The sequence below is a fragment of the Delphinus delphis genome, chromosome 9 (assembly GCF_949987515.2).
Source record: "Delphinus delphis chromosome 9, mDelDel1.2, whole genome shotgun sequence".
NCBI classification, from domain to species: Eukaryota; Metazoa; Chordata; class Mammalia; order Artiodactyla; family Delphinidae; genus Delphinus; species Delphinus delphis.
The window spans coordinates 22176844-22191037 of record NC_082691.1 but is presented as its reverse complement, the minus strand read 5'-3'; the positions used below and the strand labels follow the sequence as shown (position 1 = coordinate 22191037).

The 14194-nt window shown below is 38.6% G+C and overlaps 1 long non-coding RNA gene across 1 annotated transcript in view; it reads left to right on the top strand.

Annotated features, from left to right (window-relative positions):
• The window catches only part of LOC132430949 (uncharacterized), a 68696-nt gene that overhangs the window by 31140 nt on the left and 23362 nt on the right, over positions 1-14194 (top strand). The window contains exons 3-4 of the long non-coding RNA XR_009520595.1: positions 3240-3357; positions 4225-4266. This is a non-coding gene — a long non-coding RNA (uncharacterized lncRNA). The remainder of the gene's footprint in view (positions 1-3239; positions 3358-4224; positions 4267-14194) is intronic.

Genomic DNA, 14194 nt, shown 5'->3' with positions numbered 1-14194 from the left:
TTTGTCTCTGTTTATTCTTTTTTTTTTGCCCTACCCAGGTACATGGGGAGTTTCTTGCCTCTTGGGATGTCTGAGGTTTTCTGCCAGCGTTCAGTAGGTGTTCTGTAGGAGTTGTTCCATGTGTAGATGTATTTCTGGTGTATCTGTGGGGAGGAAGGTGATCTCCGCGTCTTACTCTTTCGCCATCTTCCCCCTCTCCTCAAGTAATTGCTTTTCTCCTTTTTCTCATATATGCCTTAATACACTCCTATTAAGTACTTGTCTCATTTCAACATAGAGAAGACTCATCCAACTTGACACCAGCCATAATTGTTGGATCTCACTTGGCTTTGTTTCACTCATGGCTGTCTTAGCCGGTATTTCCACGTTTGTTGCAACTCAGTAGCATATTAAAAGTTAAATGTTAAATCCATAAGAGGATTCCATATATTTTTCCTTCAGAGATTGTTCCCTGAACAATTGGTATAAATGTGGAATTTAGTGCTTTGGGTCTCAAGGACCCCAAGGCTTGAAACATTCAGAGTATTTCTGTGATGTGAATTGGAAAGGATTCAGATGGCTAGATACAAGGAGAGGTTGCTGAAACCTGCAGAAGCAGCAGGCTGCCTTTGCTTTCTCTTATCAGAGTTCAGCTGTAAGCACTATAAACCAATTTCAGCCAACTTAAGCAAAGGGGAATTTATTGGAAGGATATCAGTATTTTCAGTAGGCTGAAGAACCATGCTTAGAAACTAGCAAACACCAAGAATGCTCCAAAAAGCAAGAATCTCAGCCATGCTCTGAAGAAGAGCATTAGCATCCGCTTGTTGAGACTGTTGTTTGGTTCTTCCCTAGTCCCTCAGGGTTCTAAACCCTGGTGTTGCAGGAAAAATGCACTTCAAGAGGATGGTCATGTCCCAGGTCTCAAGTGAGTCCCTGGGATGGGCTGCCAAGTGAGGGTCCTTGGCTTCACACAGGAAAGAATTCAAGAGCGAGCCACAGTGAAGTGGAAGCAAGTTAATTTAGAGAGATACATGTTCCACAGACAGAATGTGGTCTGTCTCAGAGGGGAGACTGGCCCCCAAATATGGGGTGGTTCGTTTTTATGGGCTGGGTTGTTTCATAGGCTAACAAGTGGGAGGAGTATTCCAGCTATTTTGGGGAAGGGACAGGGATTTCCAGGAATTGGGCCACCACCCACTTTTTGGCCTTTTATGGTCAGCCTCAGAACTGTCCTGTTGCTGGTGGGTGTGTCATTTAGCATGCTAATGTATTACAGTGAGGCTCAAGTTCTAGTGGAAGTCAAATCTTCTACCATTTTGGGCCTAATCGGTTCTAACCAGTTTATGTCATATCCTTGGCTATGTCATTCCTTTAAAGGTTATTCTCTGTATCTATAAGCTTAGCTTTATATACATATTTTAGATTCCACATTTTAAAAAGATCATACAGTATTTGTCTTTTTCTGTCTGACATCTCACTATTTCACTTAGCATAATGCACTCGAGGTCCATCCATGTTGTTGCAAATGGTACAATTCCATTCTTTTCTTATGGCTGAATAATATTCCAGTGTGTGTGTGTGTGTGTGTGTGTGTGTGTGTATATATATATATATATATATATATATATATATATATATATACCACAATTTCTTTATCCATTCATCCATCAGTGGACACTCAGGTTGTTTCCATATCTTGGTTATTGTAAATAAGGCTGCAATGAATGGGGTTCATTTATCTTTTTGAATTAGTCCGTTTTCTCTGGATAAATGCCCAGAAGTAGAATTTCTGTATCATATGATAGTTTTATTCTTAATTTTTTAGTAATCTAAATACTGTTTTGCATAGCGGTTGCACTAATTTACATTCCCACGAACAATGCAGAAGGGTTCCCTTTTCTCTACATCCTCTCTGAGTCCTTTTGATAATACCCATTTTGACATGTATGAGGTGATATCTCATTGTGGTTTTGATTTGCATTCGCCTGATAATTAATGATGTAGAGCATCTGTTCATGTACCTGCTGACCATCCGTATGTCTTTGGAAAAATGCTTGTTCATATTATCTACCCAGTTTTTAATTGGATTATTTGTTTTCTGATATATGAGTTCATTATATATTTTGGATGTTAACCCCTTATCTGATATACGATTTGCAAATATTTTCTCCCATTCAGTAGGTTGCCTTTTCATTTTGTTGATGGTTTCCTTTGCTGCGCAGAAGTTTTTTAGTTTGATGTAGTCCCACTTGAATTTATTTTTGCTTTTGTTGCTTTTGCTTTTGGTGTCTATTGTTCTTATTCTACAAATGATGAAATTGAGAGAGCTTAAGTGACTTGCAATGATATTGCACAAAGATGAATTACTAAGAGTTATCACAGTAATTTTATCAGCACAATCCAATTACTTGGGGGTGATGAGATGTGAAACTCAGAGTAAATTCTTGCTTGATTTTGTGGCTTGCATGTAAGATCCTCCCAAAAGTAGTAAATTATAACTTAATAAATAATTCAAGTAATTTATTAAGAATATGTAATGTGACAATAGCCAAAAGGTGGAAACAACCTAAATTTTTATTGATAAATGAATGGATGAACAAAATGTGGTATTTCCATAGAAGTGAGTATTATTAACCTTAAAAAGGAGTGAAGTTCTGATACATGCTACAACATGAGTAAACCTTGGAAACTTTGTGCTAAGTGAAATAAGCCAGGCACAAAAAGCAAATACTGTATGACTTCACTTACATAAGGCGCCTGGATTAGTCAAATTCATAGAGATGAAAAGTAGAACAGTGTTCACCGGGAGCTGGGGGGAAGGGGTAATGGGTAGTTATTGTTTAATAGGTACAGAGTTTCAGTTTAGGATGATGAAAAAGTGATGATGAAATCTTTACATGGATTACCTGACTTAATCTTCACAACAGCCCTATGATGTAGATACTATTATCATCTCCATTCTGTGAATAAGGAAATCAAGGCACAGAGTGGGTTAAGTAATTTGACCAAGATAATACAGTTGGTAAATGTTAGAGCTAAGAATTAAACTTAGGCAGTTGACTTCAGAAGCTATCTTGTATTAGTTAATTTTATTACATCCCTTGAGGGAATTTGAGATGCTTTAGGGGGCTGAAAATGGGGGAATTCCTGCCCTACCAACCAATATTTTCAACTTGTTCAGTTTCATGTCCAACACCTGAACAGGGAAAATGAATTCATAGAGTTGTTGATTATTTTATTTGTTTTTTGCATTGCAGAATCTTATTTTGGAAGAGACTTTTTGGTTTTTCTAGACGTTGGACTTTCATGTACAGTTAAATTTTCAAGATAATTTTGGAGACTAACATGGAGTTTTTTACTTTCATTTTTGCCAAGGTAAGTGCAAGAAAATATAAAACTATCATTCATCACCACTACTAACAAAAAGGACATCTTAACACCAAATAAATAGGAAAGTCATAAAGACAGAGAAAAAGAAATTTCAATTCAATTGGGTACGTTTACCCTTATGAAAGTGTCGCTCACTGCATGTTTCTTATTTCTCTGAATGTACCAGTGGCTAGTGGAAACCTTGACATAGAGAAGCAACATTCTTAGAAAAAGCAAATGAATATTTGGTCTCAGTCAACCACCTTCCACCAATATCCAGTGCTTGAATTCATCACATTCTCCCAAGTGGCAGGGAGCCTCTGATGTCTCACTTGTAAGAATGTGATTTCTCTTAGGTATGTTTTAATGACAGTCCTCACTGGGCTATTTGAAAGTCTTGTGGGGACCTGCAGAGCATATGTTTATTTAGTGAGAGGGTAGCACTAGCTGTAGCACGAGATTGCTTTGGACATTTAACCTTTTATAGCTTATGGCATAAAATTTCTCTACATACCGATTTTGAGTATAAAATACGAGGTAATTTTATGGTTTTTAAATCTTTCTAATTTGCTGGTCCCTTGATTCCCATCTCGGTAGGCCGCCATTGTGATCTCTAACAGGAAAACTGAATAGATTTGAAATTATTGTTTATGTTGCTCTCTATACAGACACAATAAAAAATAATTTGTCTCTCATTCTCTTGAAGAGACTAAAATATATTTTTAAAAATCTCACAGTAGCTGTTGAGATGTGTGCTAGCTTGATGAACTTGTGCTGAATATGGAAATGCTCTTCCAGGCCAAGGAAATCTCAAAGAAAATTATCACCTTAAAAAGGTAATTTTAACACTGCAGCACATTTAAATTTCCTCAGGTATCACCAGTCTGAAGGTACAAGAGGAGAGTAACATCAACGGTAATAATTCACATTCCACTGACTCTTGCCCCCACTGATTTATAGACAAACTTCGCATTTGTTTCTGGGCAGTCCAGGGTGTGTTTGCAAAGTGCCCGAACAGTTCTGGGAAGTTTTCCTATGGTCCCCATCAGAAGGCAGGGCTGGGACTTCCCCGGCCGTCCTGTGGTTAAGCCTTCACCTTCCAGTGCAGGGGCTGCAGGTTCGATCCCTGCTCGGGGAGCTAAGATCCCACATGCCTCGGGGCCAAAAAACCAAAACAGAAAACAGAAGCAATATTGTAATAAATTCAGTAAAGACTAAAAAGTAAAAAAATGAAAAGGCAATGCTGCTTCTTCCCAGCCATGGGCTTTGGCACAACGTGCCCCACAAGTCAGCTGAGCCTCAGCGGCGGGTGCACGGTAGGCTGGTGCTGAGGTTCCTGCTGCACATATGGAAAACATGGTCCCCTCTGTGTAATTGCAGTTCCAGCTCTAGGTAATCACCCCATGCTCTTATTTTTATGTTAAGGCTTATTTTTATTTTAGAAAAACTTCTTTCATTAGTAGTGGCATGAAATATATGAAGATTATGTTTGGAATCAAGCACTTGAATTCACTCCTTCCTTTAGTGAATGTGTATTGAACCCTAGTATATGCCAGGCAGTGTTCTACATGCTGGGGATAAATGATAAAACAAACTAAGCCCCTGCCCTCAAGGAGAGTAACAATAACCAAATTAACATCGAGTTCATGATGCCAGCTCATTTCTGCAAATATAACATCTTGATTTCCAGCAAGTTTTCTGAGATTCTGATCTAAAGAATTGCTACCTTCAATAGCACAAATCATTTGAGGGGGAGAGGGGCCAGTTATGTATTTCCTCTTTTATAATTAAAGTAACTGTAAAAAGAGGAGGAGAGTTCTGAGGGTAAAGGCAGAGAGTGTTGCAATCTTGCTAGATTTCACATTGAGTCTCTCACTCTGATTGATGCCATTTACACTCCGTGCAACTCCTTCCCTAGATCTTCACCAGGACTTGACAATTCAGGACACTATAGACTAGTTTACTTTCTAATGCATTTTATGTCATTTGGAAGCCCTTCAGTGCCCAAATACTATATACTATGTTTGCAACTTACTTTGAAATGTATCAAAAAATAAGATGGATTAATGTATGATAGAGGGATGCATAGATGGTTAGGTATGTAATAAAGCAAATATAACAATGTTAACTGTAGAGTCCAGGTGACAGGTATACGTATAATTAGGTCACTGGATAGGTCATGGTATAATTCTTTTAACTTCTCTGTGTTTGAACATTTATGTAGTAAAATATTGAATAAAAATCTCTTTACTAGACTGAAGATTTATACTTTTTAGTTCCCATTATGGAATTAAAATTTTGTGAAGACAATATTTAAATTACCTTTCAATAAAATTGTCTTCATTAATGGACATGGATTAATTTTTCTTAACATGGATTAATTTTTAAATGTTTTTTAAAAACACTGGGGGGAGGGGGAATTGGAGAAAGATGGTCAAAAGGTACAAACTTTCAGTTATAAGATAACTAAGTACTAGGGATGTGCTGTACAACATGATGACTATAGCTGACACTGCTGTATGACATACAGGAAAGTTGTTAGGAGAGTCATCTAAGAGCTTTCCTAGGAGCTCTCATCTCAAGGAGAAAATTGTTTTCTTTTTATTGAACCTATGAGATGATAGATGTCACTTGAACCTATTGTAGTAATCGTTTCACAATATATGTAAATCAAGCCATCATGCTGTCTGCCTTAAACCTGTACAGCAATGTTTGTCAATTATTTCTCAAAAAACTGGGGTGGGAGGAAGCATTTCCATGTTTCTTTTTAGAAAGTTTATACAATGGGAATGTGAAATTGCTGTATGATTTTTTTGTTTTAAAAAGACATATCTTCCTAGAATATCTATTTTACATACTCGGGCAATTGTTCACAAGTTTAACTATTAATAAATTCACTTCTTAAAATAAAATCAGAGAGGCAACTGTTTGACAACTGCTGAAAATACTTTTTCTTAGAGGAGCTGTATTGGTCAGGGTTCAAAGCAGAGAACAAAATCTACTCTAAAGTAATTTAAGCCAAAAGGGATTTATTACATGGTCTATTACAAATGGTTGGCAGGATTGCAAAAACAGCCTGCCGGCTAAGCTTCAGGAGTGACTCACAAATCCAGGCTATAGAACCGAGCTGTCAAGGGACTGTTGTTCAGGCCATTCTCGAAGTCCACCTGTTGAATGGGGAAGCCACCCCTACAGCTACTGGTTCCACAGCCATATGTCCTTCACTACAATACACCCTGTCACGAAGGTGCCTCATAAACTGCTCCTCCCCCACTTAGTTCACTCTACACAAGTGCCTCTAGTGGTGGAATTTATATCACATCAATAACTAGCTGCAAGGGAATTTGAGAAATGCATTTTTAGCCTTCTAGATACTAAAGCCCAAGAAGGCATGTTAAGAAGAGGGTGGCATTAAATGAAAGACTGTTGGAGACTTTTTGATGAACAAATCAGCCTGACAGCGCTCACTGATCAACATTACCATTGAGTGTCTACATTACTAAACACTATAGCCCTTCTGCTGGGTGTAATGAGTAAATGGCAGCACCTATGAAGCCTTCTTGCCCAAAACATCAAACCTGAATCTGAGAAAGCCACCAGATCCAACTATCAAGTTTACAAGAACTAGAGGGATAGAGGCACATGTTACCACCACCACAGGGGTGCAATTAGCAAAATCCAGTGTGGGAAACTTTATAGGACAAATGACACAGTTCAACAAATAAATGGAAAGGGGAAAAAAAAGGGAGGGGAACCTAAAATTAAGAAATTTAAGAGGTTTATCAAGTAAATGCAGTGTGTGAATCTTGTATGGATCTTGATTCAAACAAAACAATTGTCAAAAACATTTTATGAGACTCTCAGGGAAATTTGAACATGTATAATACTTGGAAAATTGATCATATTAAAGAATTATTAATTTTTTTAGATGCGATAATGGTATTGTGGTTATGTCAACAATAGTTTCAGTCACTTAGACAATAAGCTCTTTGCTTTTCAGTTGGTTATATATTGTTTCTTTCATAATTTATGGCTTCGTGTTTTATTTATTTATTTTTTTGCTGTATTGGATCTTCGTTGCTGCATGGGGTCTTTCTCTAGTTGCAGCGAGCGGGGGCTACTCTTCGTTGCGGTGCGCGGGCTTCTCATTGTGGTGGCTTCTCTTTGTTGCGGAGCACAGGCTCTAGGCACACAGGCTTCAGTAGTTGTGGCGCACGGACTTAGTTGCTCTGCGGCATGTGGGATGTTCCCGAACCAGAGCTTGAACCTGTGTCTCTGCATTGGCGGGCGGATTCTTAACCACTGTGCCACCGGGGAAGTCCGTGTGTTTTATACTAAAGAGAAAGTTTATTGTGCTAGGCATTTTATGTATGTTAAATAATTTAATCCTTGTAACAATCCTTTGGTAAAAGGAAATTATGGTGTTCATTAAGGGAAACACCTATTACAGCCTTTCTGGAAGGCTGTAATATCTATTTTAAATATGTATCTATTTTAAAGTACACTTAGTATGTTTAGGAAGGAACAAGGAGGCAGAGAGTCTTTCAGGGAAGGAACAGGCCTCTCAGCTAATTAATGGGCCTCTCAGCTAATTAATGGGTAAGGCAAATTATCAGATATCTCCTTTCAAGAAAACAGATTTGTTAGATTCCATAAAGGAAACATTAGATTCAATGTTCAAAATATTTTCAAATTTTTCCCTTGTCCCTAAAAATATGAGAGAGCGTGAAACTACTGTCTCATTTTAAAGATGAGGAAAAACCCAAAACACACTCCCATCAGGGTGAGCTAAGGGTGAGAAGCACATTGAGAGTCTTGATATTTTCAGACACAGCCAAGGGGATGACACCTGGCCCATCAGTGCGTCTAAAACTAGTTGGGCAGAATCTTGAATTTGCAGTTTTCTGTTAATGGGCTTATACCGTGCATTCTGAAACTTCTTTCTTGGAGGCAAAAAGACCCTTAGATATGATAGTGGCTTGTGCCCCTTCAAAACTCAACTCTACCCAACAAAATCTTATTCCTTATTTCTCTCACTAGGAAGAATTTAAATTTAATTTAAATTTTCTCCTGTACGGGGAGGGCAATAATGGAAAAAAAAAGTTTCAGAAACACTGCTTTAGTCCAAAAGATGTTTTATTTAGAATACAGTGATTTTTTTTAAACTATAGTTGATTTGCAATGTTTCAAGTATATAGCAAAGTGATTCAGTCATGTGTGTGTATATATATATATGTATATTCTTTTTCAGCTTATTTTCCATTATAGGCTATTACAAGATATTGAATATAGTTCCTTGTGCTATAGTGCTATACAGTAGGTCCTTGTTGTTTATCTATTTTATATATAGTAGTGTGTATTGGTTAATCCCAAATTTCTAATTATCCCTCTCTCTACTTTCCCCTTTGGAAACCATAAGTTTGTTTTCTATGTCTGTGAGTCTATTTTTGTTTTGTAAATAAGTTCATTTGCATCCTTTTTTTAGATTCCACATATAAGTGATGTCATGTATTTGTCTTTCTCTGTCTGACTTGCTTCACTTAGAATGATTATCTCTAGGTTCATCCATTTTGCTGCAAATGACATTATTTCATTCTTTTTTATGGCTGAGTAATATTCCATTGTAGAATACAGTAATTTTTTAATCATGTTTTCATGTTCTTAGAAGTGGATATCATTACATTTTTTAACACATTTATTAGAGTATAATTGCTTTACAGTGGTGTCTTTTTTCCTGCTTTATAACAAAGTAAATCAGCTATACATATACATATATCCCCATTATCTCCTCCCTCTTGCATCTCCCTCCCACCCTCCCTATCCCACCCCTCTAGGTGGTCACAAAGCACAGAGCTGATCTTCCTGTTCTATGTGGCTGCTTCCCACTAGCTATCTATGTTACATGTGGTAGTGTATATAAGTCCATGCCACTCTCTCACTTCATCCCAGCTTACCCTTCCCCCTCCCCGTGTCCTCAAGTCCATTCTCCACGTCTGCGTCCTTATTCCTGTCCTGCCCCTAGGTTCTTCATAACCTTGTTTTTTCCCTTTAGATTCCATATATATGTGTTAGCATATGATATTTGTTTTTCTCTTTCTGACTTACTTCACTCTGTATGACAGTCTCTGGGTCCATCCACCTCACTACAAATAACTCAATTTCTTTTCATGGCTGCGTAATATTCCATTGTATATATGTGCCACATCTTCTTTACCCATTCATCAGTCGATGGACACTTAGGTTGCTTCCATGTCCTGGCTATTGTAAATAGAGCTGCACTGAACATTGTGTTGTTCATTACTGTTTGCTCTTTAGTTCTTCTAGGTCCTTGATAAACGTTTCTTGTATTTTCTCCATTCTATTTCCGAGATTTTGGATCATCTTTACTATCGTTACTCTGAATTCATTTTCAGGTAGACTGCCTATTTCCTCTTCATTTGTTAAGTCTGGTGGGTTTTTACCTTGCTCCTTCATCTGCTTTGTGATCCTCTGTCTCCTCATTTTGCTTCATTTACTGTGTTTGGGGTCTTCTTTTCTCAGGCTGCAGGTTCATAGTTCCTGATGTTTTTGGTGTCTGCCCCCAGTGGCTGAGGTTGGTTCAGTGGGTTGTGTAGTCTTCCTGGTGGGGGGACTCGTGCCTGTGTTCTGGTGAATGAGGCTGGATCTTGTCTTTCTGGTGGGCAGGACTGCAGCCGGTGGTGTGTTTGGGGTGTCTGTGACCTTACTATGATTTTAGGCAGCCTCTCTGCTAATGGGTGGGGTTGTGTTCCTGTCTTGCTAGTTGTTTGGCATAGGATGTCCAGCACTGTAGCTTGCTGGTCGTTGAGTGGAGCTGGGTCTTAGCATTGAGATGGAGATCTCTGGGAGAGCTTTCACTGTTTGATTTTAGGTGGAGCCGGGAGGTCTCTTGTGGACTAATGTCCTGAACTTGGCTCTCCCACCTCAGAGGCTCAGGCCTGACACCCAGCCAGAGCACCAAGACCCTGTCAGCCACATGGTATCTAGAAAAACGTCTAGGAGAAACCACAGCAAGGCCAGCTGCTTAGCAGTTGCAGCTGTAACAGGAAGCTTATTCCTCCCTATGGATGGGGCAAGTTGTCCTGCAGGTGCAAAGGTGCCTCCTTGGTCCTAAGGAAACTAACTTCTTTTCACCCTCGCTGTGGACTAGTCGCCAACATTGTGTCATTACATTTGTTTTTAATTAAATTAATTTTAAAAGCAAATAAGCATATATATAAAGTTTTTTTTCCAGATTCCAAGTGGCTTATGAAATCAAAATGCTACCTTATCTTCCTAAAAATGATTCACCAAAAATAAATAAATTTTTAAAAAAAGAATTCTAGACCTAAGGAAGCATGATGGAAAAAACAATTGATTCTAGAAGTCAAGAGAGTAATATACTGAGAATTAGGAAGGCTTTATGGGGAAAGCACTACTGGTGGACTTTGAAAGGTATATAACTCCCTTTTACATTTGAAGAGGGTTCTATGCAGGGGGTCAATGTTGGGTGGGACCAGATGAGCAAAGCACAGAGGAGAATAATTCCAAGGTATATTTGTTTCTGCTTTTGTTTTTTTAATAAATTTATTTATATTTTATTTATTTATTTTTGGCTGTGTTGGGTCTTCGTGGCTACGTGCGGGCTTTCTCTAGTTGAAGAGAGCAGGGGCTACTCTTTGTTGTGGTGCGCAGGCTTTTCACTGCAGTGGCTTCTCGTTGCAGAGCGTGGGCTCTAGGCATGTGGGCTCAGTAGTTGTGGCTCGTGGGCTCTAGAGCGCAGGTTCAGTAGTTGTGGCGCACGGGCTTAGTTGCTCCGCGGCATGTGGGATCTTACCGGACCAGGGATGGAACCCATGTCCCCTGCATTGGCAGGCGGACTCTTAACCACTGCACCACCAGGGAAGTCCCTCCAAGGTATATTTTGGGGCCGAGTTTTCTATAGCTGAAGTTTAGGGTGCGGGGGCCAGTGGTGGCAGATGAAGCTTTACAATTGGAGCCACATCATGGACCTCAAACGACATGCAAAAGCCTCCCTGCTTTCACAGATACTTCTCTGGGAAGAATTATTTAAACGGAGCTGTTATTTGAATACATACCACCACCTAACTCCACTTCTGCCTCCTCCCCCACCCCCTTTATCCGAGAGAGAGCAAAATGCCGCTGCATTGTAACCTTGGACAACTTACTTCTCTCTGTACCCTGATTTCCTCATCTATAAATGGATATTAAAGGTAGTACCTACTCATTGAGTCACTTATAGCAGTATATGGGCATAGTCAGCAACGTATGAGTGTTCGTTACATAAATAATGGATATAGCTCTACCTAGTAGAAAATCTCAAAACATTGTTCTGAGTCATATAAGGAAAGGGAAGGATTTCAGATCTGTTTAGAGCTCTGCTAACTTCCAACCTTGGGCTTAAGACTTTTCACATTACAAGTTTAAGTATATCATTACAGTCTTAAAGAACATAGTTGCTAAAAGGACTGCTAGTGTGCCCTTTTATTTTAGAGCTCAGGTAGATGCTGCTTTTCCAGCCCTAGGAGCTGCTTACAGAGTTTCATTAAACGAGTACATTTCTAATTATGTAAGGCATTATTTAAGACTTCGGAAATTCCTTGGCTTCTAGCTACAGCATTTTGACATTTTCAGTTCATTACCAACTGTATATACACCTATGAACCGTGGAAAAGTGATAGTAAATAGGAAAAATGTGGAATCTACATTAAATATTTTGAGATTTGACTTATGCATTTTCTGTTCTCCATGTTTGTAGTTGTCACAGTAAAACATAATGTCTTTAAAACAACACTTTGTTTTTTTGCACAGTTCTGGGGATTAGGAGGGCCACCTGGACACTGCTCCACGTGGTGTTGGCTGCGATTAGCTCTTCACATAGTTCCTCATCATTCTCTCATTGTTCAGTGGTTTAGCCTGAGGTTCTTTGCATGCCAGCAGGGACCCAAGAGACTGAAGCAGCCTGTCCTCTTAAGGTCTACACAGAGAGTCAGCCTAGAAACACATCTGCTGCATTTGATTGGTCAAAGCAAAGCAGAAGGCCAGCCCAGATACTAGAAAACAAACTCCACCTTGATGGGAGGAGCTGAAAATATTGTGGCCATGATTTCTAACCTGTCACAATAGCTTTTACCAAGTTAACTATAAAATTAAAATTGACCAAGTTGGTAAAATTCCAGATTCTGACTTCTGTCCCATACTTTTGCCCTAGAAATTTACTGCAGGATAGGAAGTAAACAGAGATACCAAGGAAAAGCATGCAGATGGCCTTCATCGGTTTTCTTTAACATTTATTTTTCCTCATTTTTTGTGTATGCCCTGTGGCACATGGGATCTTAACTCCCCGACCAGGGATTGAACCCACGGCCCCTGCAGTGGAAGTGCGGATTCCCAACCACTGGACCGCCAGGGAAGTTCCCTTCATCAGTTTTCAAGCTGTGTGATTTTAAAGCCTATTAGTGACATTTGACTTAAGTACCTAGTCAGTTAACTAGCACACACATTTTCTAATCAGTTAACTAGCACACACGTTTCTTGCCTGCTAAAGCCTACACTCCAAGCTTCTCTGAAAACTAGGGCATATAGTAGTGTCAGTAATTAAGTGCAAGGATTTTGTAACAGGAGCTAGGTTTAAATTCTGGCTTTGCTACTTTGTGTGACTTTAAATTATCTAAAGTCTGTATTCCTCAGATTCATCCATAAAACAGGGATGTCCATCTGGCAAAGTTTTCGTGAAGATTAAGAAAGATAATGTATTCAGAGATTAGCAGAAGGCCTGGCACTTGGTAAGCATTCAGCAAGGTTAATAATTATTAGATAGGCCTGAGTCTACATGAAGGTGTATTGATGCCTTAAGATTTGCATAATGACTCTTGCAAAGGGGGCCACTTGGCATTAGGGACTTCACAAACACTCTAAAACAGTGAAGCCACCCCAAGAAGCTTTGGGGCTATAGCTTTCTAAATTTTCTTGAGTGCCTTTCCTGACTTTTTTTTTTTTGGTACCTATAAATTTCCTCCTGGCTTGCTTTGCTGCCCCCTTCTGACAGAATGGGGAAGAGTTCCATGCTGTCCCACCTCTACAGCCACTGAAACTGCTAAAAGCTATCAATGTCAAAGAATCCAACTTTCAAAAGCCTTTGGCCGTAAATTCAAGTGAATTTAAATGAAAGCAAAGTCTAAATGTAAAATTTCTACATATAAATTTTACTTTATTTCTGTTACATGGAAATCGATATTGACAGATGAAATAATATTAAAATGGATCAATCCATTTTCAATCGTTAGATTGAAAAGATGCCAAGAATACTGTTATTCTGAATGGCAATAGTAAATTTCCTATAAACTTCATTTTACCTTTCTGAAACAATGTGTACATATATAATTTTAATTTTAAAAATGTTTTTCTAGGGAATTCCCCAGTGGTTAGGACTCAGTGCTTTCACCGTGGAGACCCAGGTTCAGTCCCTGGCCGGGGAACTAAGATCCTGCCAGCCGCAAGCCACAGTGTGGTCAGAAAAAGAAATAAAAATGGTTTTCTAATGTTAATCTCAGCTAATCTCTACATATTTCAGATTACACATTACATGTAGTGTGCCCAGATTGGTATTTAAAATTTTTTGCATAGAAGCTGCATGAAAATGTTATTGTATAATTAATTGAAATACAATGAGAAATGCTAAATACTTAGATTTTATATTTAATACAGTAAATTATTTAATGCTTTCTCACATTTTAGTTTTAGAAAGTATTGGAAATATTCTAACAGGTTTACATATAAGTTGATAAAGCTAAAATTTACAAACTACAATACTTTAAAATATCAC